The following is a 26,542-nucleotide window of genomic DNA, read 5'->3' on the forward strand; positions in this document are numbered from 1 at the left end:
AGTGGGTCCATGTGGCAAAGTCACAATGTAGACGACTAGGCGTTTCCATTGATTTTCGACCAGCGAATCCCAAGTCAAGCGTGGGCGAGAGCTGGACTCTCCTAGACCAGCTGAGCGAGGGTGGTGGCAAGTGGCCCGGCGTGGAGCATTGGTGGTTCAGTGGTAGAATTCTCGCCTGCCACGCGGGAGGCCCGGGTTCGATTCCCGGCCAATGCAATTATGGGCTCTTTGTGTTTGCAGCGCTCTCCCCCAATTTCCAGCCCCGTGGAGTGCATCAAGGCACAAGGTGTTTCTTGTCGAGAATGTACTAGGCGGTGTGAGTGCTTTTTGAAACCAGCCTTCTCCCAATTACATCATTGAAACCCATGGGGCCATACCTCTGAAGGGGCTCAGTTGTCAAAGGTCGTAGGAGGGAAAAAAAAGGGGGGTGCAAACCTTCTACGCTAGGAAAGCGGGTGGCTCTCCTGGTGTCTAGCGGCCAGAGCAGGTTGTGGATTTCGCAAAACTGACTATATTTTACACATAGCCCAGGAGAGGACAGGGATCAGCCATAGCGCAAGCAACACACTCGAGCAAAGGGGGATTAGCTCAAGTGGCAGAGCGCTCGCTTTGCATGCGAGAGGTAGCGGGATCGATGCCCGCATTCTCCAAACGCAGCTTTCCTGGTTTCACGGGAGGCACCTTGCTTTTGTGTTTGATGTTGAAGCTTGGAACCGAGCGCCGTGAGCAACATGGGAAGCCGGAGTGCTCCTCATAACATGTGCCAAGGCATTGCCACGTTTTTGTGGTGGCATCTGTGGCTTCAGCCAAAGTCACGTAGGCAGTATTGGACAAAAGCAATCAATTAAAGAAAGCACGACCAGGCTTCCATGGCCAAGAGACAATATTCCATTAGGGGGAAAGGTGCCAGTGCCATGCTTACGCTGAGAGCTTTGGACTCGTTGAATCACCTGAATCAGGTTCAACTTCTCTTTGTGTGCGAAAGAAAGGCCTTTGGGCACGCAAGCAAATATCGATTGGCATAGGAAAAGGCAACGTAGCAGAGGATGGTTTCGATCCATCGACCTCTGGGTTATGGGCCCAGCACGCTTCCGCTGCGCCACTCTGCTCTTGTCGCTGGCCATCCTCATGGATTTCGACAAGCGAATCCCAAGTCAAGCGTGGGCGAGAGCTGGACTCTCCTAGGCCAGCTGAGCGAGGGTGGTGGCGCCTGGCCCGGCGTGGAGCATTGGTGGTTCAGTGGTAGAATTCTCGCCTGCCACGCGGGAGGCCCGGGTTCGATTCCCGGCCAATGCAATTATGGGCTCTTGGTGTTTGTAGCTCTCTCCCCCAATTTCCAGCCCCATGGAATGCCTCAAGGCACAAGGTGTTTCTTGTCGAGAATGTATTAGGCGGTGTGAGTGCTTTTTGAAACCACCTTCTCCCAATGACATCATTGAAACCCATGGGGCCATACTTCAGAAGGGGCTCAGTTGTCCAAGGTCTTGGGGGAGTGGCTCTCCTGGTGTCTAGCGGCCAGAGCAAGTTGTGGATTTAGCAAAACTGCCTATAGTTTACACATAGCCCAGGAGAGGACAGGGATCAGCCATAGCACAAGCAACAACCTCAAGCAAAGGGGGATTAGCTCAAATGGTAGAGCGCTCGCTTAGCATGCGAGAGGTAGCGGGATCGATGCCCGCATTCTCCAAATGCAGCTTTCCTGATTTGCCAGGAGACACCTTGCTTTTGTGTTTGATGTTGAAGCTTGGAACCGAGCGCCGTGAGCAACATGGGAAGCCGGAGTCCTCCTCATAACGCGTGCCAAGGCGTTGCCACGTTTTTGTGGTGGCAACTGTGGCTTCAGCCAAAGTCACGTAGGCAGTGTTGGACAAAAGCAATCTAGTAAACAAAGCACGAGCAGGCCTCCATGGCCAAGAGACAATATTTCATTAGCGCAAAAGGTGCCAGTGCCATGCTTACGCTGAGAGCTTTGGACTCGTTGAATCACCTGAATCAGGTTCAACTTCTCTTTGTGTGCGAAAGAAAGGCCTTTGGGCCCGCACGCAAGCAAATATCGATTGGCATAGGAAAGGGCAACGTAGCAGAGGATGGTTTCGATCCATCGACCTCTGGGTTATGGGCCCAGCACGCTTCCGCTGCGCCACTCTGCTCTTGTCGCTGACCAACCTCAACAACCACATGTGGATGTAGTTTGCCAGCGATTCCCACGGGGAGTGGGTCCATGTGGCAAAGTCACAATGTAGACGACTAGGCGTTTCCATTGATTTTCGACCAGCGAATCCCAAGTCAAGCGTGGGCGAGAGCTGGACTCTCCTAGACCAGCTGAGCGAGGGTGGTGGCAAGTGGCCCGGCGTGGAGCATTGGTGGTTCAGTGGTAGAATTCTCGCCTGCCACGCGGGAGGCCCGGGTTCGATTCCCGGCCAACGCAATTATGGGCTCTTTGTGTTTGCAGCGCTCTCCCCCAATTTCCAGCCCCGTGGAGTGCATCAAGGCACAAGGTGTTTCTTGTCGAGAATGTACTAGGCGGTGTGAGTGCTTTTTGAAACCAGCCTTCTCCCAATTACATCATTGAAACCCATGGGGCCATACCTCTGAAGGGGCTCAGTTGTCAAAGGTCGTAGGAGGGAAAAAAAAGGGGGGTGCAAACCTTCTACGCTAGGAAAGCGGGTGGCTCTCCTGGTGTCTAGCGGCCAGAGCAGGTTGTGGATTTCGCAAAACTGACTATATTTTACACATAGCCCAGGAGAGGACAGGGATCAGCCATAGCGCAAGCAACACACTCGAGCAAAGGGGGATTAGCTCAAGTGGCAGAGCGCTCGCTTTGCATGCGAGAGGTAGCGGGATTGATGCCCGCATTCTCCAAACGCAGCTTTCCTGGTTTCACGGGAGGCACCTTGCTTTTGTGTTTGATGTTGAAGCTTGGAACCGAGCGCCGTGAGCAACATGGGAAGCCGGAGTGCTCCTCATAACATGTGCCAAGGCATTGCCACGTTTTTGTGGTGGCATCTGTGGCTTCAGCCAAAGTCACGTAGGCAGTATTGGACAAAAGCAATCAATTAAAGAAAGCACGACCAGGCTTCCATGGCCAAGAGACAATATTCCATTAGGGGGAAAGGTGCCAGTGCCATGCTTACGCTGAGAGCTTTGGACTCGTTGAATCACCTGAATCAGGTTCAACTTCTCTTTGTGTGCGAAAGAAAGGCCTTTGGGCCCGCAAGCAAATATCGATTGGCATAGGAAAAGGCAACGTAGCAGAGGATGGTTTCGATCCATCGACCTCTGGGTTATGGGCCCAGCACGCTTCCGCTGCGCCACTCTGCTCTTGTCGCTGGCCATCCTCATGGATTTCGACAAGCGAATCCCAAGTCAAGCGTGGGCGAGAGCTGGACTCTCCTAGGCCAGCTGAGCGAGGGTGGTGGCGCCTGGCCCGGCGTGGAGCATTGGTGGTTCAGTGGTAGAATTCTCGCCTGCCACGCGGGAGGCCCGGGTTCGATTCCCGGCCAATGCAATTATGGGCTCTTGGTGTTTGTAGCTCTCTCCCCCAATTTCCAGCCCCATGGAATGCCTCAAGGCACAAGGTGTTTCTTGTCGAGAATGTATTAGGCGGTGTGAGTGCTTTTTGAAACCACCTTCTCCCAATGACATCATTGAAACCCATGGGGCCATACTTCAGAAGGGGCTCAGTTGTCCAAGGTCTTGGGGGAGTGGCTCTCCTGGTGTCTAGCGGCCAGAGCAAGTTGTGGATTTAGCAAAACTGCCTATAGTTTACACATAGCCCAGGAGAGGACAGGGATCAGCCATAGCACAAGCAACAACCTCAAGCAAAGGGGGATTAGCTCAAATGGTAGAGCGCTCGCTTAGCATGCGAGAGGTAGCGGGATCGATGCCCGCATTCTCCAAATGCAGCTTTCCTGATTTGCCAGGAGACACCTTGCTTTTGTGTTTGATGTTGAAGCTTGGAACCGAGCGCCGTGAGCAACATGGGAAGCCGGAGTCCTCCTCATAACGCGTGCCAAGGCGTTGCCACGTTTTTGTGGTGGCAACTGTGGCTTCAGCCAAAGTCACGTAGGCAGTGTTGGACAAAAGCAATCTAGTAAACAAAGCACGAGCAGGCCTCCATGGCCAAGAGACAATATTTCATTAGCGCAAAAGGTGCCAGTGCCATGCTTACGCTGAGAGCTTTGGACTCGTTGAATCACCTGAATCAGGTTCAACTTCTCTTTGTGTGCGAAAGAAAGGCCTTTGGGCCCGCACGCAAGCAAATATCGATTGGCATAGGAAAGGGCAACGTAGCAGAGGATGGTTTCGATCCATCGACCTCTGGGTTATGGGCCCAGCACGCTTCCGCTGCGCCACTCTGCTCTTGTCGCTGACCAACCTCAACAACCACATGTGGATGTAGTTTGCCAGCGATTCCCACGGGGAGTGGGTCCATGTGGCAAAGTCACAATGTAGACGACTAGGCGTTTCCATTGATTTTCGACCAGCGAATCCCAAGTCAAGCGTGGGCGAGAGCTGGACTCTCCTAGACCAGCTGAGCGAGGGTGGTGGCAAGTGGCCCGGCGTGGAGCATTGGTGGTTCAGTGGTAGAATTCTCGCCTGCCACGCGGGAGGCCCGGGTTCGATTCCCGGCCAATGCAATTATGGGCTCTTTGTGTTTGCAGCGCTCTCCCCCAATTTCCAGCCCCGTGGAGTGCATCAAGGCACAAGGTGTTTCTTGTCGAGAATGTACTAGGCGGTGTGAGTGCTTTTTGAAACCAGCCTTCTCCCAATTACATCATTGAAACCCATGGGGCCATACCTCTGAAGGGGCTCAGTTGTCAAAGGTCGTAGGAGGGAAAAAAAAGGGGGGTGCAAACCTTCTACGCTAGGAAAGCGGGTGGCTCTCCTGGTGTCTAGCGGCCAGAGCAGGTTGTGGATTTCGCAAAACTGACTATATTTTACACATAGCCCAGGAGAGGACAGGGATCAGCCATAGCGCAAGCAACACACTCGAGCAAAGGGGGATTAGCTCAAGTGGCAGAGCGCTCGCTTTGCATGCGAGAGGTAGCGGGATCGATGCCCGCATTCTCCAAACGCAGCTTTCCTGGTTTCACGGGAGGCACCTTGCTTTTGTGTTTGATGTTGAAGCTTGGAACCGAGCGCCGTGAGCAACATGGGAAGCCGGAGTGCTCCTCATAACATGTGCCAAGGCATTGCCACGTTTTTGTGGTGGCATCTGTGGCTTCAGCCAAAGTCACGTAGGCAGTATTGGACAAAAGCAATCAATTAAAGAAAGCACGACCAGGCTTCCATGGCCAAGAGACAATATTCCATTAGGGGGAAAGGTGCCAGTGCCATGCTTACGCTGAGAGCTTTGGACTCGTTGAATCACCTGAATCAGGTTCAACTTCTCTTTGTGTGCGAAAGAAAGGCCTTTGGGCCCGCAAGCAAATATCGATTGGCATAGGAAAAGGCAACGTAGCAGAGGATGGTTTCGATCCATCGACCTCTGGGTTATGGGCCCAGCACGCTTCCGCTGCGCCACTCTGCTCTTGTCGCTGGCCATCCTCATGGATTTCGACAAGCGAATCCCAAGTCAAGCGTGGGCGAGAGCTGGACTCTCCTAGGCCAGCTGAGCGAGGGTGGTGGCGCCTGGCCCGGCGTGGAGCATTGGTGGTTCAGTGGTAGAATTCTCGCCTGCCACGCGGGAGGCCCGGGTTCGATTCCCGGCCAATGCAATTATGGGCTCTTGGTGTTTGTAGCTCTCTCCCCCAATTTCCAGCCCCATGGAATGCCTCAAGGCACAAGGTGTTTCTTGTCGAGAATGTATTAGGCGGTGTGAGTGCTTTTTGAAACCACCTTCTCCCAATGACATCATTGAAACCCATGGGGCCATACTTCAGAAGGGGCTCAGTTGTCCAAGGTCTTAGGGGAGTGGCTCTCCTGGTGTCTAGCGGCCAGAGCAAGTTGTGGATTTAGCAAAACTGCCTATAGTTTACACATAGCCCAGGAGAGGACAGGGATCAGCCATAGCACAAGCAACAACCTCAAGCAACAACCTCAAGCAACAACCTCAAGCAAAGGGGGATTAGCTCAAATGGTAGAGCGCTCGCTTAGCATGCGAGAGGTAGCGGGATCGATGCCCGCATTCTCCAAATGCAGCTTTCCTGATTTGCCAGGAGACACCTTGCTTTTGTGTTTGATGTTGAAGCTTGGAACCGAGCGCCGTGAGCAACATGGGAAGCCGGAGTCCTCCTCATAACGCGTGCCAAGGCGTTGCCACGTTTTTGTGGTGGCAACTGTGGCTTCAGCCAAAGTCACGTAGGCAGTGTTGGACAAAAGCAATCTAGTAAACAAAGCACGAGCAGGCCTCCATGGCCAAGAGACAATATTTCATTAGCGCAAAAGGTGCCAGTGCCATGCTTACGCTGAGAGCTTTGGACTCGTTGAATCACCTGAATCAGGTTCAACTTCTCTTTGTGTGCGAAAGAAAGGCCTTTGGGCCCGCACGCAAGCAAATATCGATTGGCATAGGAAAGGGCAACGTAGCAGAGGATGGTTTCGATCCATCGACCTCTGGGTTATGGGCCCAGCACGCTTCCGCTGCACCACTCTGCTCTTGTCGCTGACCAACCTCAACAACCACATGTGGATGTAGTTTGCCAGCGATTCCCACGGGGAGTGGGTCCATGTGGCAAAGTCACAATGTAGACGACTAGGCGTTTCCATTGATTTTCGACCAGCGAATCCCAAGTCAAGCGTGGGCGAGAGCTGGACTCTCCTAGACCAGCTGAGCGAGGGTGGTGGCAAGTGGCCCGGCGTGGAGCATTGGTGGTTCAGTGGTAGAATTCTCGCCTGCCACGCGGGAGGCCCGGGTTCGATTCCCGGCCAATGCAATTATGGGCTCTTTGTGTTTGCAGCGCTCTCCCCCAATTTCCAGCCCCGTGGAGTGCATCAAGGCACAAGGTGTTTCTTGTCGAGAATGTACTAGGCGGTGTGAGTGCTTTTTGAAACCAGCCTTCTCCCAATTACATCATTGAAACCCATGGGGCCATACCTCTGAAGGGGCTCAGTTGTCAAAGGTCGTAGGAGGGAAAAAAAAGGGGGGTGCAAACCTTCTACGCTAGGAAAGCGGGTGGCTCTCCTGGTGTCTAGCGGCCAGAGCAGGTTGTGGATTTCGCAAAACTGACTATATTTTACACATAGCCCAGGAGAGGACAGGGATCAGCCATAGCGCAAGCAACACACTCGAGCAAAAGGGGATTAGCTCAAGTGGCAGAGCGCTCGCTTTGCATGCGAGAGGTAGCGGGATCGATGCCCGCATTCTCCAAACGCAGCTTTCCTGGTTTCACGGGAGGCACCTTGCTTTTGTGTTTGATGTTGAAGCTTGGAACCGAGCGCCGTGAGCAACATGGGAAGCCGGAGTGCTCCTCATAACATGTGCCAAGGCATTGCCACGTTTTTGTGGTGGCATCTGTGGCTTCAGCCAAAGTCACGTAGGCAGTATTGGACAAAAGCAATCAATTAAAGAAAGCACGACCAGGCTTCCATGGCCAAGAGACAATATTCCATTAGGGGGAAAGGTGCCAGTGCCATGCTTACGCTGAGAGCTTTGGACTCGTTGAATCACCTGAATCAGGTTCAACTTCTCTTTGTGTGCGAAAGAAAGGCCTTTGGGCCCGCAAGCAAATATCGATTGGCATAGGAAAAGGCAACGTAGCAGAGGATGGTTTCGATCCATCGACCTCTGGGTTATGGGCCCAGCACGCTTCTGCTGCGCCACTCTGCTCTTGTCGCTGGCCATCCTCATGGATTTCGACAAGCGAATCCCAAGTCAAGCGTGGGCGAGAGCTGGACTCTCCTAGGCCAGCTGAGCGAGGGTGGTGGCGCCTGGCCCGGCGTGGAGCATTGGTGGTTCAGTGGTAGAATTCTCGCCTGCCACGCGGGAGGCCCGGGTTCGATTCCCGGCCAATGCAATTATGGGCTCTTGGTGTTTGTAGCTCTCTCCCCCAATTTCCAGCCCCATGGAATGCCTCAAGGCACAAGGTGTTTCTTGTCGAGAATGTATTAGGCGGTGTGAGTGCTTTTTGAAACCACCTTCTCCCAATGACATCATTGAAACCCATGGGGCCATACTTCAGAAGGGGCTCAGTTGTCCAAGGTCTTGGGGGAGTGGCTCTCCTGGTGTCTAGCGGCCAGAGCAAGTTGTGGATTTAGCAAAACTGCCTATAGTTTACACATAGCCCAGGAGAGGACAGGGATCAGCCATAGCACAAGCAACAACCTCAAGCAAAGGGGGATTAGCTCAAATGGTAGAGCGCTCGCTTAGCATGCGAGAGGTAGCGGGATCGATGCCCGCATTCTCCAAATGCAGCTTTCCTGATTTGCCAGGAGACACCTTGCTTTTGTGTTTGATGTTGAAGCTTGGAACCGAGCGCCGTGAGCAACATGGGAAGCCGGAGTCCTCCTCATAACGCGTGCCAAGGCGTTGCCACGTTTTTGTGGTGGCAACTGTGGCTTCAGCCAAAGTCACGTAGGCAGTGTTGGACAAAAGCAATCTAGTAAACAAAGCACGAGCAGGCCTCCATGGCCAAGAGACAATATTTCATTAGCGCAAAAGGTGCCAGTGCCATGCTTACGCTGAGAGCTTTGGACTCGTTGAATCACCTGAATCAGGTTCAACTTCTCTTTGTGTGCGAAAGAAAGGCCTTTGGGCCCGCACGCAAGCAAATATCGATTGGCATAGGAAAGGGCAACGTAGCAGAGGATGGTTTCGATCCATCGACCTCTGGGTTATGGGCCCAGCACGCTTCCGCTGCGCCACTCTGCTCTTGTCGCTGACCAACCTCAACAACCACATGTGGATGTAGTTTGCCAGCGATTCCCACGGGGAGTGGGTCCATGTGGCAAAGTCACAATGTAGACGACTAGGCGTTTCCATTGATTTTCGACCAGCGAATCCCAAGTCAAGCGTGGGCGAGAGCTGGACTCTCCTAGACCAGCTGAGCGAGGGTGGTGGCAAGTGGCCCGGCGTGGAGCATTGGTGGTTCAGTGGTAGAATTCTCGCCTGCCACGCGGGAGGCCCGGGTTCGATTCCCGGCCAATGCAATTATGGGCTCTTTGTGTTTGCAGCGCTCTCCCCCAATTTCCAGCCCCGTGGAGTGCATCAAGGCACAAGGTGTTTCTTGTCGAGAATGTACTAGGCGGTGTGAGTGCTTTTTGAAACCAGCCTTCTCCCAATTACATCATTGAAACCCATGGGGCCATACCTCTGAAGGGGCTCAGTTGTCAAAGGTCGTAGGAGGGAAAAAAAAGGGGGGTGCAAACCTTCTACGCTAGGAAAGCGGGTGGCTCTCCTGGTGTCTAGCGGCCAGAGCAGGTTGTGGATTTCGCAAAACTGACTATATTTTACACATAGCCCAGGAGAGGACAGGGATCAGCCATAGCGCAAGCAACACACTCGAGCAAAGGGGGATTAGCTCAAGTGGCAGAGCGCTCGCTTTGCATGCGAGAGGTAGCGGGATCGATGCCCGCATTCTCCAAACGCAGCTTTCCTGGTTTCACGGGAGGCACCTTGCTTTTGTGTTTGATGTTGAAGCTTGGAACCGAGCGCCGTGAGCAACATGGGAAGCCGGAGTGCTCCTCATAACATGTGCCAAGGCATTGCCACGTTTTTGTGGTGGCATCTGTGGCTTCAGCCAAAGTCACGTAGGCAGTATTGGACAAAAGCAATCAATTAAAGAAAGCACGACCAGGCTTCCATGGCCAAGAGACAATATTCCATTAGGGGGAAAGGTGCCAGTGCCATGCTTACGCTGAGAGCTTTGGACTCGTTGAATCACCTGAATCAGGTTCAACTTCTCTTTGTGTGCGAAAGAAAGGCCTTTGGGCCCGCAAGCAAATATCGATTGGCATAGGAAAAGGCAACGTAGCAGAGGATGGTTTCGATCCATCGACCTCTGGGTTATGGGCCCAGCACGCTTCCGCTGCGCCACTCTGCTCTTGTCGCTGACCATCCTCATGGATTTCGACAAGCGAATCCCAAGTCAAGCGTGGGCGAGAGCTGGACTCTCCTAGGCCAGCTGAGCGAGGGTGGTGGCGCCTGGCCCGGCGTGGAGCATTGGTGGTTCAGTGGTAGAATTCTCGCCTGCCACGCGGGAGGCCCGGGTTCGATTCCCGGCCAATGCAATTATGGGCTCTTGGTGTTTGTAGCTCTCTCCCCCAATTTCCAGCCCCATGGAATGCCTCAAGGCACAAGGTGTTTCTTGTCGAGAATGTATTAGGCGGTGTGAGTGCTTTTTGAAACCACCTTCTCCCAATGACATCATTGAAACCCATGGGGCCATACTTCAGAAGGGGCTCAGTTGTCCAAGGTCTTGGGGGAGTGGCTCTCCTGGTGTCTAGCGGCCAGAGCAAGTTGTGGATTTAGCAAAACTGCCTATAGTTTACACATAGCCCAGGAGAGGACAGGGATCAGCCATAGCACAAGCAACAACCTCAAGCAACAACCTCAAGCAACAACCTCAAGCAAAGGGGGATTAGCTCAAATGGTAGAGCGCTCGCTTAGCATGCGAGAGGTAGCGGGATCGATGCCCGCATTCTCCAAATGCAGCCTTCCTGATTTGCCAGGAGACACCTTGCTTTTGTGTTTGATGTTGAAGCTTGGAACCGAGCGCCGTGAGCAACATGGGAAGCCGGAGTCCTCCTCATAACGCGTGCCAAGGCGTTGCCACGTTTTTGTGGTGGCAACTGTGGCTTCAGCCAAAGTCACGTAGGCAGTGTTGGACAAAAGCAATCTAGTAAACAAAGCACGAGCAGGCCTCCATGGCCAAGAGACAATATTTCATTAGCGCAAAAGGTGCCAGTGCCATGCTTACGCTGAGAGCTTTGGACTCGTTGAATCACCTGAATCAGGTTCAACTTCTCTTTGTGTGCGAAAGAAAGGCCTTTGGGCCCGCACGCAAGCAAATATCGATTGGCATAGGAAAGGGCAACGTAGCAGAGGATGGTTTCGATCCATCGACCTCTGGGTTATGGGCCCAGCACGCTTCCGCTGCGCCACTCTGCTCTTGTCGCTGACCAACCTCAACAACCACATGTGGATGTAGTTTGCCAGCGATTCCCACGGGGAGTGGGTCCATGTGGCAAAGTCACAATGTAGACGACTAGGCGTTTCCATTGATTTTCGACCAGCGAATCCCAAGTCAAGCGTGGGCGAGAGCTGGACTCTCCTAGACCAGCTGAGCGAGGGTGGTGGCAAGTGGCCCGGCGTGGAGCATTGGTGGTTAAGTGGTAGAATTCTCGCCTGCCACGCGGGAGGCCCGGGTTCGATTCCCGGCCAATGCAATTATGGGCTCTTTGTGTTTGCAGCGCTCTCCCCCAATTTCCAGCCCCGTGGAGTGCATCAAGGCACAAGGTGTTTCTTGTCGAGAATGTACTAGGCGGTGTGAGTGCTTTTTGAAACCAGCCTTCTCCCAATTACATCATTGAAACCCATGGGGCCATACCTCTGAAGGGGCTCAGTTGTCAAAGGTCGTAGGAGGGAAAAAAAAGGGGGGTGCAAACCTTCTACGCTAGGAAAGCGGGTGGCTCTCCTGGTGTCTAGCGGCCAGAGCAGGTTGTGGATTTCGCAAAACTGACTATATTTTACACATAGCCCAGGAGAGGACAGGGATCAGCCATAGCGCAAGCAACACACTCGAGCAAAGGGGGATTAGCTCAAGTGGCAGAGCGCTCGCTTTGCATGCGAGAGGTAGCGGGATCGATGCCCGCATTCTCCAAATGCAGCTTTCCTGGTTTCACGGGAGGCACCTTGCTTTTGTGTTTGATGTTGAAGCTTGGAACCGAGCGCCGTGAGCAACATGTGAAGCCGGAGTGCTCCTCATAACATGTGCCAAGGCATTGCCACGTTTTTGTGGTGGCATCTGTGGCTTCAGCCAAAGTCACGTAGGCAGTATTGGACAAAAGCAATCAATTAAAGAAAGCACGACCAGGCTTCCATGGCCAAGAGACAATATTCCATTAGGGGGAAAGGTGCCAGTGCCATGCTTACGCTGAGAGCTTTGGACTCGTTGAATCACCTGAATCAGGTTCAACTTCTCTTTGTGTGCGAAAGAAAGGCCTTTGGGCCCGCAAGCAAATATCGATTGGCATAGGAAAAGGCAACGTAGCAGAGGATGGTTTCGATCCATCGACCTCTGGGTTATGGGCCCAGCACGCTTCCGCTGCGCCACTCTGCTCTTGTCGCTGGCCATCCTCATGGATTTCGACAAGCGAATCCCAAGTCAAGCGTGGGCGAGAGCTGGACTCTCCTAGGCCAGCTGAGCGAGGGTGGTGGCGCCTGGCCCGGCGTGGAGCATTGGTGGTTCAGTGGTAGAATTCTCGCCTGCCACGCGGGAGGCCCGGGTTCGATTCCCGGCCAATGCAATTATGGGCTCTTGGTGTTTGTAGCTCTCTCCCCCAATTTCCAGCCCCATGGAATGCCTCAAGGCACAAGGTGTTTCTTGTCGAGAATGTATTAGGCGGTGTGAGTGCTTTTTGAAACCACCTTCTCCCAATGACATCATTGAAACCCATGGGGCCATACTTCAGAAGGGGCTCAGTTGTCCAAGGTCTTGGGGGAGTGGCTCTCCTGGTGTCTAGCGGCCAGAGCAAGTTGTGGATTTAGCAAAACTGCCTATAGTTTACACATAGCCCAGGAGAGGACAGGGATCAGCCATAGCACAAGCAACAACCTCAAGCAAAGGGGGATTAGCTCAAATGGTAGAGCGCTCGCTTAGCATGCGAGAGGCAGCGGGATCGATGCCCGCATTCTCCAAATGCAGCTTTCCTGATTTGCCAGGAGACACCTTGCTTTTGTGTTTGATGTTGAAGCTTGGAACCGAGCGCCGTGAGCAACATGGGAAGCCGGAGTCCTCCTCATAACGCGTGCCAAGGCGTTGCCACGTTTTTGTGGTGGCAACTGTGGCTTCAGCCAAAGTCACGTAGGCAGTGTTGGACAAAAGCAATCTAGTAAACAAAGCACGAGCAGGCCTCCATGGCCAAGAGACAATATTTCATTAGCGCAAAAGGTGCCAGTGCCATGCTTACGCTGAGAGCTTTGGACTCGTTGAATCACCTGAATCAGGTTCAACTTCTCTTTGTGTGCGAAAGAAAGGCCTTTGGGCCCGCACGCAAGCAAATATCGATTGGCATAGGAAAGGGCAACGTAGCAGAGGATGGTTTCGATCCATCGACCTCTGGGTTATGGGCCCAGCACGCTTCCGCTGCGCCACTCTGCTCTTGTCGCTGACCAACCTCAACAACCACATGTGGATGTAGTTTGCCAGCGATTCCCACGGGGAGTGGGTCCATGTGGCAAAGTCACAATGTAGACGACTAGGCGTTTCCATTGATTTTCGACCAGCGAATCCCAAGTCAAGCGTGGGCGAGAGCTGGACTCTCCTAGACCAGCTGAGCGAGGGTGGTGGCAAGTGGCCCGGCGTGGAGCATTGGTGGTTAAGTGGTAGAATTCTCGCCTGCCACGCGGGAGGCCCGGGTTCGATTCCCGGCCAATGCAATTATGGGCTCTTTGTGTTTGCAGCGCTCTCCCCCAATTTCCAGCCCCGTGGAGTGCATCAAGGCACAAGGTGTTTCTTGTCGAGAATGTACTAGGCGGTGTGAGTGCTTTTTGAAACCAGCCTTCTCCCAATTACATCATTGAAACCCATGGGGCCATACCTCTGAAGGGGCTCAGTTGTCAAAGGTCGTAGGAGGGAAAAAAAAGGGGGGTGCAAACCTTCTACGCTAGGAAAGCGGGTGGCTCTCCTGGTGTCTAGCGGCCAGAGCAGGTTGTGGATTTCGCAAAACTGACTATATTTTACACATAGCCCAGGAGAGGACAGGGATCAGCCATAGCGCAAGCAACACACTCGAGCAAAGGGGGATTAGCTCAAGTGGCAGAGCGCTCGCTTTGCATGCGAGAGGTAGCGGGATCGATGCCCGCATTCTCCAAACGCAGCTTTCCTGGTTTCACGGGAGGCACCTTGCTTTTGTGTTTGATGTTGAAGCTTGGAACCGAGCGCCGTGAGCAACATGGGAAGCCGGAGTGCTCCTCATAACATGTGCCAAGGCATTGCCACGTTTTTGTGGTGGCATCTGTGGCTTCAGCCAAAGTCACGTAGGCAGTATTGGACAAAAGCAATCAATTAAAGAAAGCACGACCAGGCTTCCATGGCCAAGAGACAATATTCCATTAGGGGGAAAGGTGCCAGTGCCATGCTTACGCTGAGAGCTTTGGACTCGTTGAATCACCTGAATCAGGTTCAACTTCTCTTTGTGTGCGAAAGAAAGGCCTTTGGGCCCGCAAGCAAATATCGATTGGCATAGGAAAAGGCAACGTAGCAGAGGATGGTTTCGATCCATCGACCTCTGGGTTATGGGCCCAGCACGCTTCCGCTGCGCCACTCTGCTCTTGTCGCTGGCCATCCTCATGGATTTCGACAAGCGAATCCCAAGTCAAGCGTGGGCGAGAGCTGGACTCTCCTAGGCCAGCTGAGCGAGGGTGGTGGCGCCTGGCCCGGCGTGGAGCATTGGTGGTTCAGTGGTAGAATTCTCGCCTGCCACGCGGGAGGCCCGGGTTCGATTCCCGGCCAATGCAATTATGGGCTCTTGGTGTTTGTAGCTCTCTCCCCCAATTTCCAGCCCCATGGAATGCCTCAAGGCACAAGGTGTTTCTTGTCGAGAATGTATTAGGCGGTGTGAGTGCTTTTTGAAACCACCTTCTCCCAATGACATCATTGAAACCCATGGGGCCATACTTCAGAAGGGGCTCAGTTGTCCAAGGTCTTGGGGGAGTGGCTCTCCTGGTGTCTAGCGGCCAGAGCAAGTTGTGGATTTAGCAAAACTGCCTATAGTTTACACATAGCCCAGGAGAGGACAGGGATCAGCCATAGCACAAGCAACAACCTCAAGCAAAGGGGGATTAGCTCAAATGGTAGAGTGCTCGCTTAGCATGCGAGAGGTAGCGGGATCGATGCCCGCATTCTCCAAATGCAGCTTTCCTGATTTGCCAGGAGACACCTTGCTTTTGTGTTTGATGTTGAAGCTTGGAACCGAGCGCCGTGAGCAACATGGGAAGCCGGAGTCCTCCTCATAACGCGTGCCAAGGCGTTGCCACGTTTTTGTGGTGGCAACTGTGGCTTCAGCCAAAGTCACGTAGGCAGTGTTGGACAAAAGCAATCTAGTAAACAAAGCACGAGCAGGCCTCCATGGCCAAGAGACAATATTTCATTAGCGCAAAAGGTGCCAGTGCCATGCTTACGCTGAGAGCTTTGGACTCGTTGAATCACCTGAATCAGGTTCAACTTCTCTTTGTGTGCGAAAGAAAGGCCTTTGGGCCCGCACGCAAGCAAATATCGATTGGCATAGGAAAGGGCAACGTAGCAGAGGATGGTTTCAATCCATCGACCTCTGGGTTATGGGCCCAGCACGCTTCCGCTGCGCCACTCTGCTCTTGTCGCTGACCAACCTCAACAACCACATGTGGATGTAGTTTGCCAGCGATTCCCACGGGGAGTGGGTCCATGTGGCAAAGTCACAATGTAGACGACTAGGCGTTTCCATTGATTTTCGACCAGCGAATCCCAAGTCAAGCGTGGGCGAGAGCTGGACTCTCCTAGACCAGCTGAGCGAGGGTGGTGGCAAGTGGCCCGGCGTGGAGCATTGGTGGTTAAGTGGTAGAATTCTCGCCTGCCACGCGGGAGGCCCGGGTTCGATTCCCGGCCAATGCAATTATGGGCTCTTTGTGTTTGCAGCGCTCTCCCCCAATTTCCAGCCCCGTGGAGTGCATCAAGGCACAAGGTGTTTCTTGTCGAGAATGTACTAGGCGGTGTGAGTGCTTTTTGAAACCAGCCTTCTCCCAATTACATCATTGAAACCCATGGGGCCATACCTCTGAAGGGGCTCAGTTGTCAAAGGTCGTAGGAGGGAAAAAAAAGGGGGGTGCAAACCTTCTACGCTAGGAAAGCGGGTGGCTCTCCTGGTGTCTAGCGGCCAGAGCAGGTTGTGGATTTCGCAAAACTGACTATATTTTACACATAGCCCAGGAGAGGACAGGGATCAGCCATAGCGCAAGCAACATACTCGAGCAAAGGGGGATTAGCTCAAGTGGCAGAGCGCTCGCTTTGCATGCGAGAGGTAGCGGGATCGATGCCCGCATTCTCCAAACGCAGCTTTCCTGGTTTCACGGGAGGCACCTTGCTTTTGTGTTTGATGTTGAAGCTTGGAACCGAGCGCCGTGAGCAACATGGGAAGCCGGAGTGCTCCTCATAACATGTGCCAAGGCATTGCCACGTTTTTGTGGTGGCATCTGTGGCTTCAGCCAAAGTCACGTAGGCAGTATTGGACAAAAGCAATCAATTAAAGAAAGCACGACCAGGCTTCCATGGCCAAGAGACAATATTCCATTAGGGGGAAAGGTGCCAGTGCCATGCTTACGCTGAGAGCTTTGGACTCGTTGAATCACCTGAATCAGGTTCAACTTCTCTTTGTGTGCGAAAGAAAGGCCTTTGGGCCCGCAAGCAAATATCGATTGGCATAGGAAAAGGCAACGTAGCAGAGGATGGTTTCGATCCATCGACCTCTGGGTTATGGGCCCAGCACGCTTCCGCTGCGCCACTCTGCTCTTGTCGCTGGCCATCCTCATGGATTTCGACAAGCGAATCCCAAGTCAAGCGTGGGCGAGAGCTGGACTCTCCTAGGCCAGCTGAGCGAGGGTGGTGGCGCCTGGCCCGGCGTGGAGCATTGGTGGTTCAGTGGTAGAATTCTCGCCTGCCACGCGGGAGGCCCGGGTTCGATTCCCGGCCAATGCAATTATGGGCTCTTGGTGTTTGTAGCTCTCTCCCCCAATTTCCAGCCCCATGGAATGCCTCAAGGCACAAGGTGTTTCTTGTCGAGAATGTATTAGGCGGTGTGAGTGCTTTTTGAAACCACCTTCTCCCAATGACATCATTGAAACCCATGGGGCCATACTTCAGAAGGGGCTCAGTTGTCCAAGGTCTTGGGGGAGTGGCTCTCCTGGTGTCTAGCGGCCAGAGCAAGTTGTGGATTTAGCAAAACTGCCTATAGTTTACACATAGCCCAGGAGAGGACAGGGATCAGCCATAGCACAAGCAACAACCTCAAGCAAAGGGGGATTAGCTCAAATGGTAGAGCGCTCGCTTAGCATGCGAGAGGTAGCGGGATCGATGCCCGCATTCTCCAAATGCAGCTTTCCTGATTTGCCAGGAGACACCTTGCTTTTGTGTTTGATGTTGAAGCTTGGAACCGAGCGCCGTGAGCAACATGGGAAGCCGGAGTCCTCCTCATAACGCGTGCCAAGGCGTTGCCACGTTTTTGTGGTGGCAACTGTGGCTTCAGCCAAAGTCACGTAGGCAGTGTTGGACAAAAGCAATCTAGTAAACAAAGCACGAGCAGGCCTCCATGGCCAAGAGACAATATTTCATTAGCGCAAAAGGTGCCAGTGCCATGCTTACGCTGAGAGCTTTGGACTCGTTGAATCACCTGAATCAGGTTCAACTTCTCTTTGTGTGCGAAAGAAAGGCCTTTGGGCCCGCACGCAAGCAAATATCGATTGGCATAGGAAAGGGCAACGTAGCAGAGGATGGTTTCGATCCATCGACCTCTGGGTTATGGGCCCAGCACGCTTCCGCTGCGCCACTCTGCTCTTGTCGCTGACCACCCTCAACAACCACATGTGGATGTAGTTTGCCAGCGATTCCCACGGGGAGTGGGTCCATGTGGCAAAGTCACAATGTAGACGACTAGGCGTTTCCATTGATTTTCGACCAGCGAATCCCAAGTCAAGCGTGGGCGAGAGCTGGACTCTCCTAGACCAGCTGAGCGAGGGTGGTGGCAAGTGGCCCGGCGTGGAGCATTGGTGGTTCAGTGGTAGAATTCTCGCCTGCCACGCGGGAGGCCCGGGTTCGATTCCCGGCCAATGCAATTATGGGCTCTTTGTGTTTGCAGCGCTCTCCCCCAATTTCCAGCCCCGTGGAGTGCATCAAGGCACAAGGTGTTTCTTGTCGAGAATGTACTAGGCGGTGTGAGTGCTTTTTGAAACCAGCCTTCTCCCAATTACATCATTGAAACCCATGGGGCCATACCTCTGAAGGGGCTCAGTTGTCAAAGGTCGTAGGAGGGAAAAAAAAGGGGGGTGCAAACCTTCTACGCTAGGAAAGCGGGTGGCTCTCCTGGTGTCTAGCGGCCAGAGCAGGTTGTGGATTTCGCAAAACTGACTATATTTTACACATAGCCCAGGAGAGGACAGGGATCAGCCATAGCGCAAGCAACACACTCGAGCAAAGGGGGATTAGCTCAAGTGGCAGAGCGCTCGCTTTGCATGCGAGAGGTAGCGGGATCGATGCCCGCATTCTCCAAACGCAGCTTTCCTGGTTTCACGGGAGGCACCTTGCTTTTGTGTTTGATGTTGAAGCTTGGAACCGAGCGCCGTGAGCAACATGGGAAGCCGGAGTGCTCCTCATAACATGTGCCAAGGCATTGCCACGTTTTTGTGGTGGCATCTGTGGCTTCAGCCAAAGTCACGTAGGCAGTATTGGACAAAAGCAATCAATTAAAGAAAGCACGACCAGGCTTCCATGGCCAAGAGACAATATTCCATTAGGGGGAAAGGTGCCAGTGCCATGCTTACGCTGAGAGCTTTGGACTCGTTGAATCACCTGAATCAGGTTCAACTTCTCTTTGTGTGCGAAAGAAAGGCCTTTGGGCCCGCAAGCAAATATCGATTGGCATAGGAAAAGGCAACGTAGCAGAGGATGGTTTCGATCCATCGACCTCTGGGTTATGGGCCCAGCACGCTTCCGCTGCGCCACTCTGCTCTTGTCGCTGGCCATCCTCATGGATTTCGACAAGCGAATCCCAAGTCAAGCGTGGGCGAGAGCTGGACTCTCCTAGGCCAGCTGAGCGAGGGTGGTGGCGCCTGGCCCGGCGTGGAGCATTGGTGGTTCAGTGGTAGAATTCTCGCCTGCCACGCGGGAGGCCCGGGTTCGATTCCCGGCCAATGCAATTATGGGCTCTTGGTGTTTGTAGCTCTCTCCCCCAATTTCCAGCCCCATGGAATGCCTCAAGGCACAAGGTGTTTCTTGTCGAGAATGTATTAGGCGGTGTGAGTGCTTTTTGAAACCACCTTCTCCCAATGACATCATTGAAACCCATGGGGCCATACTTCAGAAGGGGCTCAGTTGTCCAAGGTCTTGGGGGAGTGGCTCTCCTGGTGTCTAGCGGCCAGAGCAAGTTGTGGATTTAGCAAAACTGCCTATAGTTTACACATAGCCCAGGAGAGGACAGGGATCAGCCATAGCACAAGCAACAACCTCAAGCAAAGGGGGATTAGCTCAAATGGTAGAGCGCTCGCTTAGCATGCGAGAGGTAGCGGGATCGATGCCCGCATTCTCCAAATGCAGCTTTCCTGATTTGCCAGGAGACACCTTGCTTTTGTGTTTGATGTTGAAGCTTGGAACCGAGCGCCGTGAGCAACATGGGAAGCCGGAGTCCTCCTCATAACGCGTGCCAAGGCGTTGCCACGTTTTTGTGGTGGCAACTGTGGCTTCAGCCAAAGTCACGTAGGCAGTGTTGGACAAAAGCAATCTAGTAAACAAAGCACGAGCAGGCCTCCATGGCCAAGAGACAATATTTCATTAGCGCAAAAGGTGCCAGTGCCATGCTTACGCTGAGAGCTTTGGACTCGTTGAATCACCTGAATCAGGTTCAACTTCTCTTTGTGTGCGAAAGAAAGGCCTTTGGGCCCGCACGCAAGCAAATATCGATTGGCATAGGAAAGGGCAACGTAGCAGAGGATGGTTTCGATCCATCGACCTCTGGGTTATGGGCCCAGCACGCTTCCGCTGCGCCACTCTGCTCTTGTCGCTGACCACCCTCAACAACCACATGTGGATGTAGTTTGCCAGCGATTCCCACGGGGAGTGGGTCCATGTGGCAAAGTCACAATGTAGACGACTAGGCGTTTCCATTGATTTTCGACCAGCGAATCCCAAGTCAAGCGTGGGCGAGAGCTGGACTCTCCTAGACCAGCTGAGCGAGGGTGGTGGCAAGTGGCCCGGCGTGGAGCATTGGTGGTTCAGTGGTAGAATTCTCGCCTGCCACGCGGGAGGCCCGGGTTCGATTCCCGGCCAATGCAATTATGGGCTCTTTGTGTTTGCAGCGCTCTCCCCCAATTTCCAGCCCCGTGGAGTGCATCAAGGCACAAGGTGTTTCTTGTCGAGAATGTACTAGGCGGTGTGAGTGCTTTTTGAAACCAGCCTTCTCCCAATTACATCATTGAAACCCATGGGGCCATACCTCTGAAGGGGCTCAGTTGTCAAAGGTCGTAGGAGGGAAAAAAAAGGGGGGTGCAAACCTTCTACGCTAGGAAAGCGGGTGGCTCTCCTGGTGTCTAGCGGCCAGAGCAGGTTGTGGATTTCGCAAAACTGACTATATTTTACACATAGCCCAGGAGAGGACAGGGATCAGCCATAGCGCAAGCAACACACTCGAGCAAAGGGGGATTAGCTCAAGTGGCAGAGCGCTCGCTTTGCATGCGAGAGGTAGCGGGATCGATGCCCGCATTCTCCAAACGCAGCTTTCCTGGTTTCACGGGAGGCACCTTGCTTTTGTGTTTGATGTTGAAGCTTGGAACCGAGCGCCGTGAGCAACATGGGAAGCCGGAGTGCTCCTCATAACATGTGCCAAGGCATTGCCACGTTTTTGTGGTGGCATCTGTGGCTTCAGCCAAAGTCACGTAGGCAGTATTGGACAAAAGCAATCAATTAAAGAAAGCACGACCAGGCTTCCATGGCCAAGAGACAATATTCCATTAGGGGGAAAGGTGCCAGTGCCATGCTTACGCTGAGAGCTTTGGACTCGTTGAATCACCTGAATCAGGTTCAACTTCTCTTTGTGTGCGAAAGAAAGGCCTTTGGGCCCGCAAGCAAATATCGATTGGCATAGGAAAAGGCAACGTAGCAGAGGATGGTTTCGATCCATCGACCTCTGGGTTATGGGCCCAGCACGCTTCCGCTGCGCCACTCTGCTCTTGTCGCTGGCCATCCTCATGGATTTCGACAAGCGAATCCCAAGTCAAGCGTGGGCGAGAGCTGGACTCTCCTAGGCCAGCTGAGCGAGGGTGGTGGCGCCTGGCCCGGCGTGGAGCATTGGTGGTTCAGTGGTAGAATTCTCGCCTGCCACGCGGGAGGCCCGGGTTCGATTCCCGGCCAATGCAATTATGGGCTCTTGGTGTTTGTAGCTCTCTCCCCCAATTTCCAGCCCCATGGAATGCCTCAAGGCACAAGGTGTTTCTTGTCGAGAATGTATTAGGCGGTGTGAGTGCTTTTTGAAACCACCTTCTCCCAATGACATCATTGAAACCCATGGGGCCATACTTCAGAAGGGGCTCAGTTGTCCAAGGTCTTGGGGGAGTGGCTCTCCTGGTGTCTAGCGGCCAGAGCAAGTTGTGGATTTAGCAAAACTGCCTATAGTTTACACATAGCCCAGGAGAGGACAGGGATCAGCCATAGCACAAGCAACAACCTCAAGCAAAGGGGGATTAGCTCAAATGGTAGAGCGCTCGCTTAGCATGCGAGAGGTAGCGGGATCGATGCCCGCATTCTCCAAATGCAGCTTTCCTGATTTGCCAGGAGACACCTTGCTTTTGTGTTTGATGTTGAAGCTTGGAACCGAGCGCCGTGAGCAACATGGGAAGCCGGAGTCCTCCTCATAACGCGTGCCAAGGCGTTGCCACGTTTTTGTGGTGGCAACTGTGGCTTCAGCCAAAGTCACGTAGGCAGTGTTGGACAAAAGCAATCTAGTAAACAAAGCACGAGCAGGCCTCCATGGCCAAGAGACAATATTTCATTAGCGCAAAAGGTGCCAGTGCCATGCTTACGCTGAGAGCTTTGGACTCGTTGAATCACCTGAATCAGGTTCAACTTCTCTTTGTGTGCGAAAGAAAGGCCTTTGGGCCCGCACGCAAGCAAATATCGATTGGCATAGAAAAAGGCAACGTAGCAGAGGATGGTTTCGATCCATCGACCTCTGGGTTATGGGCCCAGCACGCTTCCGCTGCGCCACTCTGCTCTTGTCACTGACCAACCTCAACAACCACATGTGGATGTAGTTTGCCAGCGATTCCCACGGGGAGTGGGTCCATGTGGCAAAGTCACAATGTAGACGACTAGGCGTTTCCATTGATTTTCGACCAGCGAATCCCAAGTCAAGCGTGGGCGAGAGCTGGACTCTCCTAGACCAGCTGAGCGAGGGTGGTGGCAAGTGGCCCGGCGTGGAGCATTGGTGGTTCAGTGGTAGAATTCTCGCCTGCCACGCGGGAGGCCCGGGTTCGATTCCCGGCCAATGCAATTATGGGCTCTTTGTGTTTGCAGCGCTCTCCCCCAATTTCCAGCCCCGTGGAGTGCATCAAGGCACAAGGTGTTTCTTGTCGAGAATGTACTAGGCGGTGTGAGTGATGTGATTTCGCAAAACTGACTATATTTTACACATAGCCCAGGAGAGGACAGGGATCAGCCATAGCGCAAGCAACACACTCGAGCAAAGGGGGATTAGCTCAAGTGGCAGAGCGCTCGCTTTGCATGCGAGAGGTAGCGGGATCGATGCCCGCATTCTCCAAACGCAGCTTTCCTGGTTTCACGGGAGGCACCTTGCTTTTGTGTTTGATGTTGAAGCTTGGAACCGAGCGCCGTGAGCAACATGGGAAGCCGGAGTGCTCCTCATAACATGTGCCAAGGCATTGCCACGTTTTTGTGGTGGCATCTGTGGCTTCAGCCAAAGTCACGTAGGCAGTATTGGACAAAAGCAATCAATTAAAGAAAGCACGACCAGGCTTCCATGGCCAAGAGACAATATTCCATTAGGGGGAAAGGTGCCATGCTTACGCTGAGAGCTTTGGACTCGTTGAATCACCTGAATCAGGTTCAACTTCTCTTTGTGTGCGAAAGAAAGGCCTTTGGGCCCGCAAGCAAATATCGATTGGCATAGGAAAAGGCAACGTAGCAGAGGATGGTTTCGATCCATCGACCTCTGGGTTATGGGCCCAGCACGCTTCCGCTGCGCCACTCTGCTCTTGTCGCTGGCCATCCTCATGGATTTCGACAAGCGAATCCCAAGTCAAGCGTGGGCGAGAGCTGGACTCTCCTAGGCCAGCTGAGCGAGGGTGGTGGCGCCTGGCCCGGCGTGGAGCATTGGTGGTTCAGTGGTAGAATTCTCGCCTGCCACGCGGGAGGCCCGGGTTCGATTCCCGGCCAATGCAATTATGGGCTCTTGGTGTTTGTAGCTCTCTCCCCCAATTTCCAGCCCCATGGAATGCCTCAAGGCACAAGGTGTTTCTTGTCGAGAATGTATTAGGCGGTGTGAGTGCTTTTTGAAACCACCTTCTCCCAATGACATCATTGAAACCCATGGGGCCATACTTCAGAAGGGGCTCAGTTGTCCAAGGTCTTGGGGGAGTGGCTCTCCTGGTGTCTAGCGGCCAGAGCAAGTTGTGGATTTAGCAAAACTGCCTATAGTTTACACATAGCCCAGGAGAGGACAGGGATCAGCCATAGCACAAGCAACAACCTCAAGCAAAGGGGGATTAGCTCAAATGGTAGAGCGCTCGCTTAGCATGCGAGAGGTAGCGGGATCGATGCCCGCATTCTCCAAATGCAGCTTTCCTGATTTGCCAGGAGACACCTTGCTTTTGTGTTTGATGTTGAAGCTTGGAACCGAGCGCCGTGAGCAACATGGGAAGCCGGAGTCCTCCTCATAACGCGTGCCAAGGCGTTGCCACGTTTTTGTGGTGGCAACTGTGGCTTCAGCCAAAGTCACGTAGGCAGTGTTGGACAAAAGCAATCTAGTAAACAAAGCACGAGCAGGCCTCCATGGCCAAGAGACAATATTTCATTAGCGCAAAAGGTGCCAGTGCCATGCTTACGCTGAGAGCTTTGGACTCGTTGAATCACCTGAATCAGGTTCAACTTCTCTTTGTGTGCGAAAGAAAGGCCTTTGGGCCCGCACGCAAGCAAATATCGATTGGCATAGGAAAGGGCAACGTAGCAGAGGATGGTTTCGATCCATCGACCTCTGGGTTATGGGCCCAGCACGCTTCCGCTGCGCCACTCTGCTCTTGTCGCTGACCAACCTCAACAACCACATGTGGATGTAGTTTGCCAGCGATTCCCACGGGGAGTGGGTCCATGTGGCAAAGTCACAATGTAGACGACTAGGCGTTTCCATTGATTTTCGACCAGCGAATCCCAAGTCAAGCGTGGGCGAGAGCTGGACTCTCCTAGACCAGCTGAGCGAGGGTGGTGGCAAGTGGCCCGGCGTGGAGCATTGGTGGTTCAGTGGTAGAATTCTCGCCTGCCACGCGGGAGGCCCGGGTTCGATTCCCGGCCAATGCAATTATGGGCTCTTTGTGTTTGCAGCGCTCTCCCCCAATTTCCAGCCCCGTGGAGTGCATCAAGGCACAAGGTGTTTCTTGTCGAGAATGTACTAGGCGGTGTGAGTGCTTTTTGAAACCAGCCTTCTCCCAATTACATCATTGAAACCCATGGGGCCATACCTCTGAAGGGGCTCAGTTGTCAAAGGTCGTAGGAGGGAAAAAAAAGGGGGGTTCAAACCTTCTACGCTAGGAAAGCGGGTGGCTCTCCTGGTGTCTAGCGGCCAGAGCAGGTTGTGGATTTCGCAAAACTGACTATATTTTACACATAGCCCAGGAGAGGACAGGGATCAGCCATAGCGCAAGCAACACACTCGAGCAAAGGGGGATTAGCTCAAGTGGCAGAGCGCTCGCTTTGCATGCGAGAGGTAGCGGGATCGATGCCCGCATTCTCCAAACGCAGCTTTCCTGGTTTCACGGGAGGCACCTTGCTTTTGTGTTTGATGTTGAAGCTTGGAACCGAGCGCCGTGAGCAACATGGGAAGCCGGAGTGCTCCTCATAACATGTGCCAAGGCATTGCCACGTTTTTGTGGTGGCATCTGTGGCTTCAGCCAAAGTCACGTAGGCAGTATTGGACAAAAGCAATCAATTAAAGAAAGCACGACCAGGCTTCCATGGCCAAGAGACAATATTCCATTAGGGGGAAAGGTGCCAGTGCCATGCTTACGCTGAGAGCTTTGGACTCGTTGAATCACCTGAATCAGGTTCAACTTCTCTTTGTGTGCGAAAGAAAGGCCTTTGGGCCCGCAAGCAAATATCGATTGGCATAGGAAAAGGCAACGTAGCAGAGGATGGTTTCGATCCATCGACCTCTGGGTTATGGGCCCAGCACGCTTCCGCTGCGCCACTCTGCTCTTGTCGCTGGCCATCCTCATGGATTTCGACAAGCGAATCCCAAGTCAAGCGTGGGCGAGAGCTGGACTCTCCTAGGCCAGCTGAGCGAGGGTGGTGGCGCCTGGCCCGGCGTGGAGCATTGGTGGTTCAGTGGTAGAATTCTCGCCTGCCACGCGGGAGGCCCGGGTTCGATTCCCGGCCAATGCAATTATGGGCTCTTGGTGTTTGTAGCTCTCTCCCCCAATTTCCAGCCCCATGGAATGCCTCAAGGCACAAGGTGTTTCTTGTCGAGAATGTATTAGGCGGTGTGAGTGCTTTTTGAAACCACCTTCTCCCAATGACATCATTGAAACCCATGGGGCCATACTTCAGAAGGGGCTCAGTTGTCCAAGGTCTTGGGGGAGTGGCTCTCCTGGTGTCTAGCGGCCAGAGCAAGTTGTGGATTTAGCAAAACTGCCTATAGTTTACACATAGCCCAGGAGAGGACAGGGATCAGCCATAGCACAAGCAACAACCTCAAGCAAAGGGGGATTAGCTCAAATGGTAGAGCGCTCGCTTAGCATGCGAGAGGTAGCGGGATCGATGCCCGCATTCTCCAAATGCAGCTTTCCTGATTTGCCAGGAGACACCTTGCTTTTGTGTTTGATGTTGAAGCTTGGAACCGAGCGCCGTGAGCAACATGGGAAGCCGGAGTCCTCCTCATAACGCGTGCCAAGGCGTTGCCACGTTTTTGTGGTGGCAACTGTGGCTTCAGCCAAAGTCACGTAGGCAGTGTTGGACAAAAGCAATCTAGTAAACAAAGCACGAGCAGGCCTCCATGGCCAAGAGACAATATTTCATTAGCGCAAAAGGTGCCAGTGCCATGCTTACGCTGAGAGCTTTGGACTCGTTGAATCACCTGAATCAGGTTCAACTTCTCTTTGTGTGCGAAAGAAAGGCCTTTGGGCCCGCACGCAAGCAAATATCGATTGGCATAGGAAAGGGCAACGTAGCAGAGGATGGTTTCGATCCATCGACCTCTGGGTTATGGGCCCAGCACGCTTCCGCTGCGCCACTCTGCTCTTGTCGCTGACCAACCTCAACAACCACATGTGGATGTAGTTTGCCAGCGATTCCCACGGGGAGTGGGTCCATGTGGCAAAGTCACAATGTAGACGACTAGGCGTTTCCATTGATTTTCGACCAGCGAATCCCAAGTCAAGCGTGGGCGAGAGCTGGACTCTCCTAGACCAGCTGAGCGA

The 26,542-nt window shown here is 53.4% G+C and overlaps 41 non-coding genes across 41 annotated transcripts; all 41 read left to right on the forward strand.

Moving 5' to 3' along the window:
- The first annotated feature begins 145 nt into the window (after positions 1 to 145).
- Positions 146 to 216, forward strand: TRNAG-GCC (transfer RNA glycine (anticodon GCC)). Its single transcript has one exon. It is a non-coding gene; the product is annotated as a tRNA-Gly (tRNA).
- A 361-nt stretch (positions 217 to 577) lies between these two features.
- Positions 578 to 650, forward strand: TRNAA-UGC (transfer RNA alanine (anticodon UGC)). Its single transcript has one exon. It is a non-coding gene; the product is annotated as a tRNA-Ala (tRNA).
- Positions 651 to 1,225: 575 nt separating this feature from the next.
- Positions 1,226 to 1,296, forward strand: TRNAG-GCC (transfer RNA glycine (anticodon GCC)). The gene has a single exon. It is a non-coding gene; the product is annotated as a tRNA-Gly (tRNA).
- A 318-nt stretch (positions 1,297 to 1,614) lies between these two features.
- Positions 1,615 to 1,687, forward strand: TRNAA-AGC (transfer RNA alanine (anticodon AGC)). Its single transcript has one exon. It is a non-coding gene; the product is annotated as a tRNA-Ala (tRNA).
- A 1,750-nt stretch (positions 1,688 to 3,437) lies between these two features.
- TRNAG-GCC (transfer RNA glycine (anticodon GCC)) lies at positions 3,438 to 3,508 on the forward strand. Its single transcript has one exon. It is a non-coding gene; the product is annotated as a tRNA-Gly (tRNA).
- A 318-nt stretch (positions 3,509 to 3,826) lies between these two features.
- On the forward strand, positions 3,827 to 3,899 carry TRNAA-AGC (transfer RNA alanine (anticodon AGC)). The gene has a single exon. It is a non-coding gene; the product is annotated as a tRNA-Ala (tRNA).
- A 670-nt stretch (positions 3,900 to 4,569) lies between these two features.
- On the forward strand, positions 4,570 to 4,640 carry TRNAG-GCC (transfer RNA glycine (anticodon GCC)). Its single transcript has one exon. It is a non-coding gene; the product is annotated as a tRNA-Gly (tRNA).
- A 361-nt stretch (positions 4,641 to 5,001) lies between these two features.
- Positions 5,002 to 5,074, forward strand: TRNAA-UGC (transfer RNA alanine (anticodon UGC)). Its single transcript has one exon. It is a non-coding gene; the product is annotated as a tRNA-Ala (tRNA).
- A 575-nt stretch (positions 5,075 to 5,649) lies between these two features.
- On the forward strand, positions 5,650 to 5,720 carry TRNAG-GCC (transfer RNA glycine (anticodon GCC)). Its single transcript has one exon. It is a non-coding gene; the product is annotated as a tRNA-Gly (tRNA).
- Positions 5,721 to 6,064: 344 nt separating this feature from the next.
- Positions 6,065 to 6,137, forward strand: TRNAA-AGC (transfer RNA alanine (anticodon AGC)). Its single transcript has one exon. It is a non-coding gene; the product is annotated as a tRNA-Ala (tRNA).
- Positions 6,138 to 6,807: 670 nt separating this feature from the next.
- Positions 6,808 to 6,878, forward strand: TRNAG-GCC (transfer RNA glycine (anticodon GCC)). Its single transcript has one exon. It is a non-coding gene; the product is annotated as a tRNA-Gly (tRNA).
- A 1,009-nt stretch (positions 6,879 to 7,887) lies between these two features.
- Positions 7,888 to 7,958, forward strand: TRNAG-GCC (transfer RNA glycine (anticodon GCC)). The gene has a single exon. It is a non-coding gene; the product is annotated as a tRNA-Gly (tRNA).
- Positions 7,959 to 8,276: 318 nt separating this feature from the next.
- Positions 8,277 to 8,349, forward strand: TRNAA-AGC (transfer RNA alanine (anticodon AGC)). Its single transcript has one exon. It is a non-coding gene; the product is annotated as a tRNA-Ala (tRNA).
- A 670-nt stretch (positions 8,350 to 9,019) lies between these two features.
- On the forward strand, positions 9,020 to 9,090 carry TRNAG-GCC (transfer RNA glycine (anticodon GCC)). Its single transcript has one exon. It is a non-coding gene; the product is annotated as a tRNA-Gly (tRNA).
- A 361-nt stretch (positions 9,091 to 9,451) lies between these two features.
- On the forward strand, positions 9,452 to 9,524 carry TRNAA-UGC (transfer RNA alanine (anticodon UGC)). The gene has a single exon. It is a non-coding gene; the product is annotated as a tRNA-Ala (tRNA).
- Positions 9,525 to 10,099: 575 nt separating this feature from the next.
- On the forward strand, positions 10,100 to 10,170 carry TRNAG-GCC (transfer RNA glycine (anticodon GCC)). Its single transcript has one exon. It is a non-coding gene; the product is annotated as a tRNA-Gly (tRNA).
- A 344-nt stretch (positions 10,171 to 10,514) lies between these two features.
- On the forward strand, positions 10,515 to 10,587 carry TRNAA-AGC (transfer RNA alanine (anticodon AGC)). Its single transcript has one exon. It is a non-coding gene; the product is annotated as a tRNA-Ala (tRNA).
- A 1,102-nt stretch (positions 10,588 to 11,689) lies between these two features.
- TRNAA-UGC (transfer RNA alanine (anticodon UGC)) lies at positions 11,690 to 11,762 on the forward strand. The gene has a single exon. It is a non-coding gene; the product is annotated as a tRNA-Ala (tRNA).
- A 575-nt stretch (positions 11,763 to 12,337) lies between these two features.
- TRNAG-GCC (transfer RNA glycine (anticodon GCC)) lies at positions 12,338 to 12,408 on the forward strand. Its single transcript has one exon. It is a non-coding gene; the product is annotated as a tRNA-Gly (tRNA).
- A 318-nt stretch (positions 12,409 to 12,726) lies between these two features.
- TRNAA-AGC (transfer RNA alanine (anticodon AGC)) lies at positions 12,727 to 12,799 on the forward strand. Its single transcript has one exon. It is a non-coding gene; the product is annotated as a tRNA-Ala (tRNA).
- Positions 12,800 to 13,901: 1,102 nt separating this feature from the next.
- TRNAA-UGC (transfer RNA alanine (anticodon UGC)) lies at positions 13,902 to 13,974 on the forward strand. Its single transcript has one exon. It is a non-coding gene; the product is annotated as a tRNA-Ala (tRNA).
- A 575-nt stretch (positions 13,975 to 14,549) lies between these two features.
- TRNAG-GCC (transfer RNA glycine (anticodon GCC)) lies at positions 14,550 to 14,620 on the forward strand. The gene has a single exon. It is a non-coding gene; the product is annotated as a tRNA-Gly (tRNA).
- Positions 14,621 to 16,113: 1,493 nt separating this feature from the next.
- TRNAA-UGC (transfer RNA alanine (anticodon UGC)) lies at positions 16,114 to 16,186 on the forward strand. Its single transcript has one exon. It is a non-coding gene; the product is annotated as a tRNA-Ala (tRNA).
- A 575-nt stretch (positions 16,187 to 16,761) lies between these two features.
- On the forward strand, positions 16,762 to 16,832 carry TRNAG-GCC (transfer RNA glycine (anticodon GCC)). Its single transcript has one exon. It is a non-coding gene; the product is annotated as a tRNA-Gly (tRNA).
- A 318-nt stretch (positions 16,833 to 17,150) lies between these two features.
- TRNAA-AGC (transfer RNA alanine (anticodon AGC)) lies at positions 17,151 to 17,223 on the forward strand. Its single transcript has one exon. It is a non-coding gene; the product is annotated as a tRNA-Ala (tRNA).
- A 670-nt stretch (positions 17,224 to 17,893) lies between these two features.
- Positions 17,894 to 17,964, forward strand: TRNAG-GCC (transfer RNA glycine (anticodon GCC)). The gene has a single exon. It is a non-coding gene; the product is annotated as a tRNA-Gly (tRNA).
- Positions 17,965 to 18,325: 361 nt separating this feature from the next.
- TRNAA-UGC (transfer RNA alanine (anticodon UGC)) lies at positions 18,326 to 18,398 on the forward strand. Its single transcript has one exon. It is a non-coding gene; the product is annotated as a tRNA-Ala (tRNA).
- Positions 18,399 to 18,973: 575 nt separating this feature from the next.
- Positions 18,974 to 19,044, forward strand: TRNAG-GCC (transfer RNA glycine (anticodon GCC)). The gene has a single exon. It is a non-coding gene; the product is annotated as a tRNA-Gly (tRNA).
- A 318-nt stretch (positions 19,045 to 19,362) lies between these two features.
- TRNAA-AGC (transfer RNA alanine (anticodon AGC)) lies at positions 19,363 to 19,435 on the forward strand. The gene has a single exon. It is a non-coding gene; the product is annotated as a tRNA-Ala (tRNA).
- Positions 19,436 to 20,105: 670 nt separating this feature from the next.
- On the forward strand, positions 20,106 to 20,176 carry TRNAG-GCC (transfer RNA glycine (anticodon GCC)). Its single transcript has one exon. It is a non-coding gene; the product is annotated as a tRNA-Gly (tRNA).
- Positions 20,177 to 20,537: 361 nt separating this feature from the next.
- TRNAA-UGC (transfer RNA alanine (anticodon UGC)) lies at positions 20,538 to 20,610 on the forward strand. The gene has a single exon. It is a non-coding gene; the product is annotated as a tRNA-Ala (tRNA).
- Positions 20,611 to 21,185: 575 nt separating this feature from the next.
- On the forward strand, positions 21,186 to 21,256 carry TRNAG-GCC (transfer RNA glycine (anticodon GCC)). The gene has a single exon. It is a non-coding gene; the product is annotated as a tRNA-Gly (tRNA).
- Positions 21,257 to 21,574: 318 nt separating this feature from the next.
- TRNAA-AGC (transfer RNA alanine (anticodon AGC)) lies at positions 21,575 to 21,647 on the forward strand. The gene has a single exon. It is a non-coding gene; the product is annotated as a tRNA-Ala (tRNA).
- A 670-nt stretch (positions 21,648 to 22,317) lies between these two features.
- On the forward strand, positions 22,318 to 22,388 carry TRNAG-GCC (transfer RNA glycine (anticodon GCC)). The gene has a single exon. It is a non-coding gene; the product is annotated as a tRNA-Gly (tRNA).
- A 195-nt stretch (positions 22,389 to 22,583) lies between these two features.
- Positions 22,584 to 22,656, forward strand: TRNAA-UGC (transfer RNA alanine (anticodon UGC)). The gene has a single exon. It is a non-coding gene; the product is annotated as a tRNA-Ala (tRNA).
- A 569-nt stretch (positions 22,657 to 23,225) lies between these two features.
- On the forward strand, positions 23,226 to 23,296 carry TRNAG-GCC (transfer RNA glycine (anticodon GCC)). Its single transcript has one exon. It is a non-coding gene; the product is annotated as a tRNA-Gly (tRNA).
- Positions 23,297 to 23,614: 318 nt separating this feature from the next.
- Positions 23,615 to 23,687, forward strand: TRNAA-AGC (transfer RNA alanine (anticodon AGC)). The gene has a single exon. It is a non-coding gene; the product is annotated as a tRNA-Ala (tRNA).
- A 670-nt stretch (positions 23,688 to 24,357) lies between these two features.
- Positions 24,358 to 24,428, forward strand: TRNAG-GCC (transfer RNA glycine (anticodon GCC)). Its single transcript has one exon. It is a non-coding gene; the product is annotated as a tRNA-Gly (tRNA).
- Positions 24,429 to 24,789: 361 nt separating this feature from the next.
- Positions 24,790 to 24,862, forward strand: TRNAA-UGC (transfer RNA alanine (anticodon UGC)). The gene has a single exon. It is a non-coding gene; the product is annotated as a tRNA-Ala (tRNA).
- A 575-nt stretch (positions 24,863 to 25,437) lies between these two features.
- On the forward strand, positions 25,438 to 25,508 carry TRNAG-GCC (transfer RNA glycine (anticodon GCC)). The gene has a single exon. It is a non-coding gene; the product is annotated as a tRNA-Gly (tRNA).
- A 318-nt stretch (positions 25,509 to 25,826) lies between these two features.
- On the forward strand, positions 25,827 to 25,899 carry TRNAA-AGC (transfer RNA alanine (anticodon AGC)). Its single transcript has one exon. It is a non-coding gene; the product is annotated as a tRNA-Ala (tRNA).
- Positions 25,900 to 26,542: the final 643 nt, after the last annotated feature.

Source organism: Lithobates pipiens, unplaced genomic scaffold, assembly GCF_037356315.1.
Source record: "Lithobates pipiens isolate NorthernLeopardFrog02 unplaced genomic scaffold, aLitPip1_a1.2 Scaffold_18, whole genome shotgun sequence".
NCBI classification, from domain to species: Eukaryota; Metazoa; Chordata; class Amphibia; order Anura; family Ranidae; genus Lithobates; species Lithobates pipiens.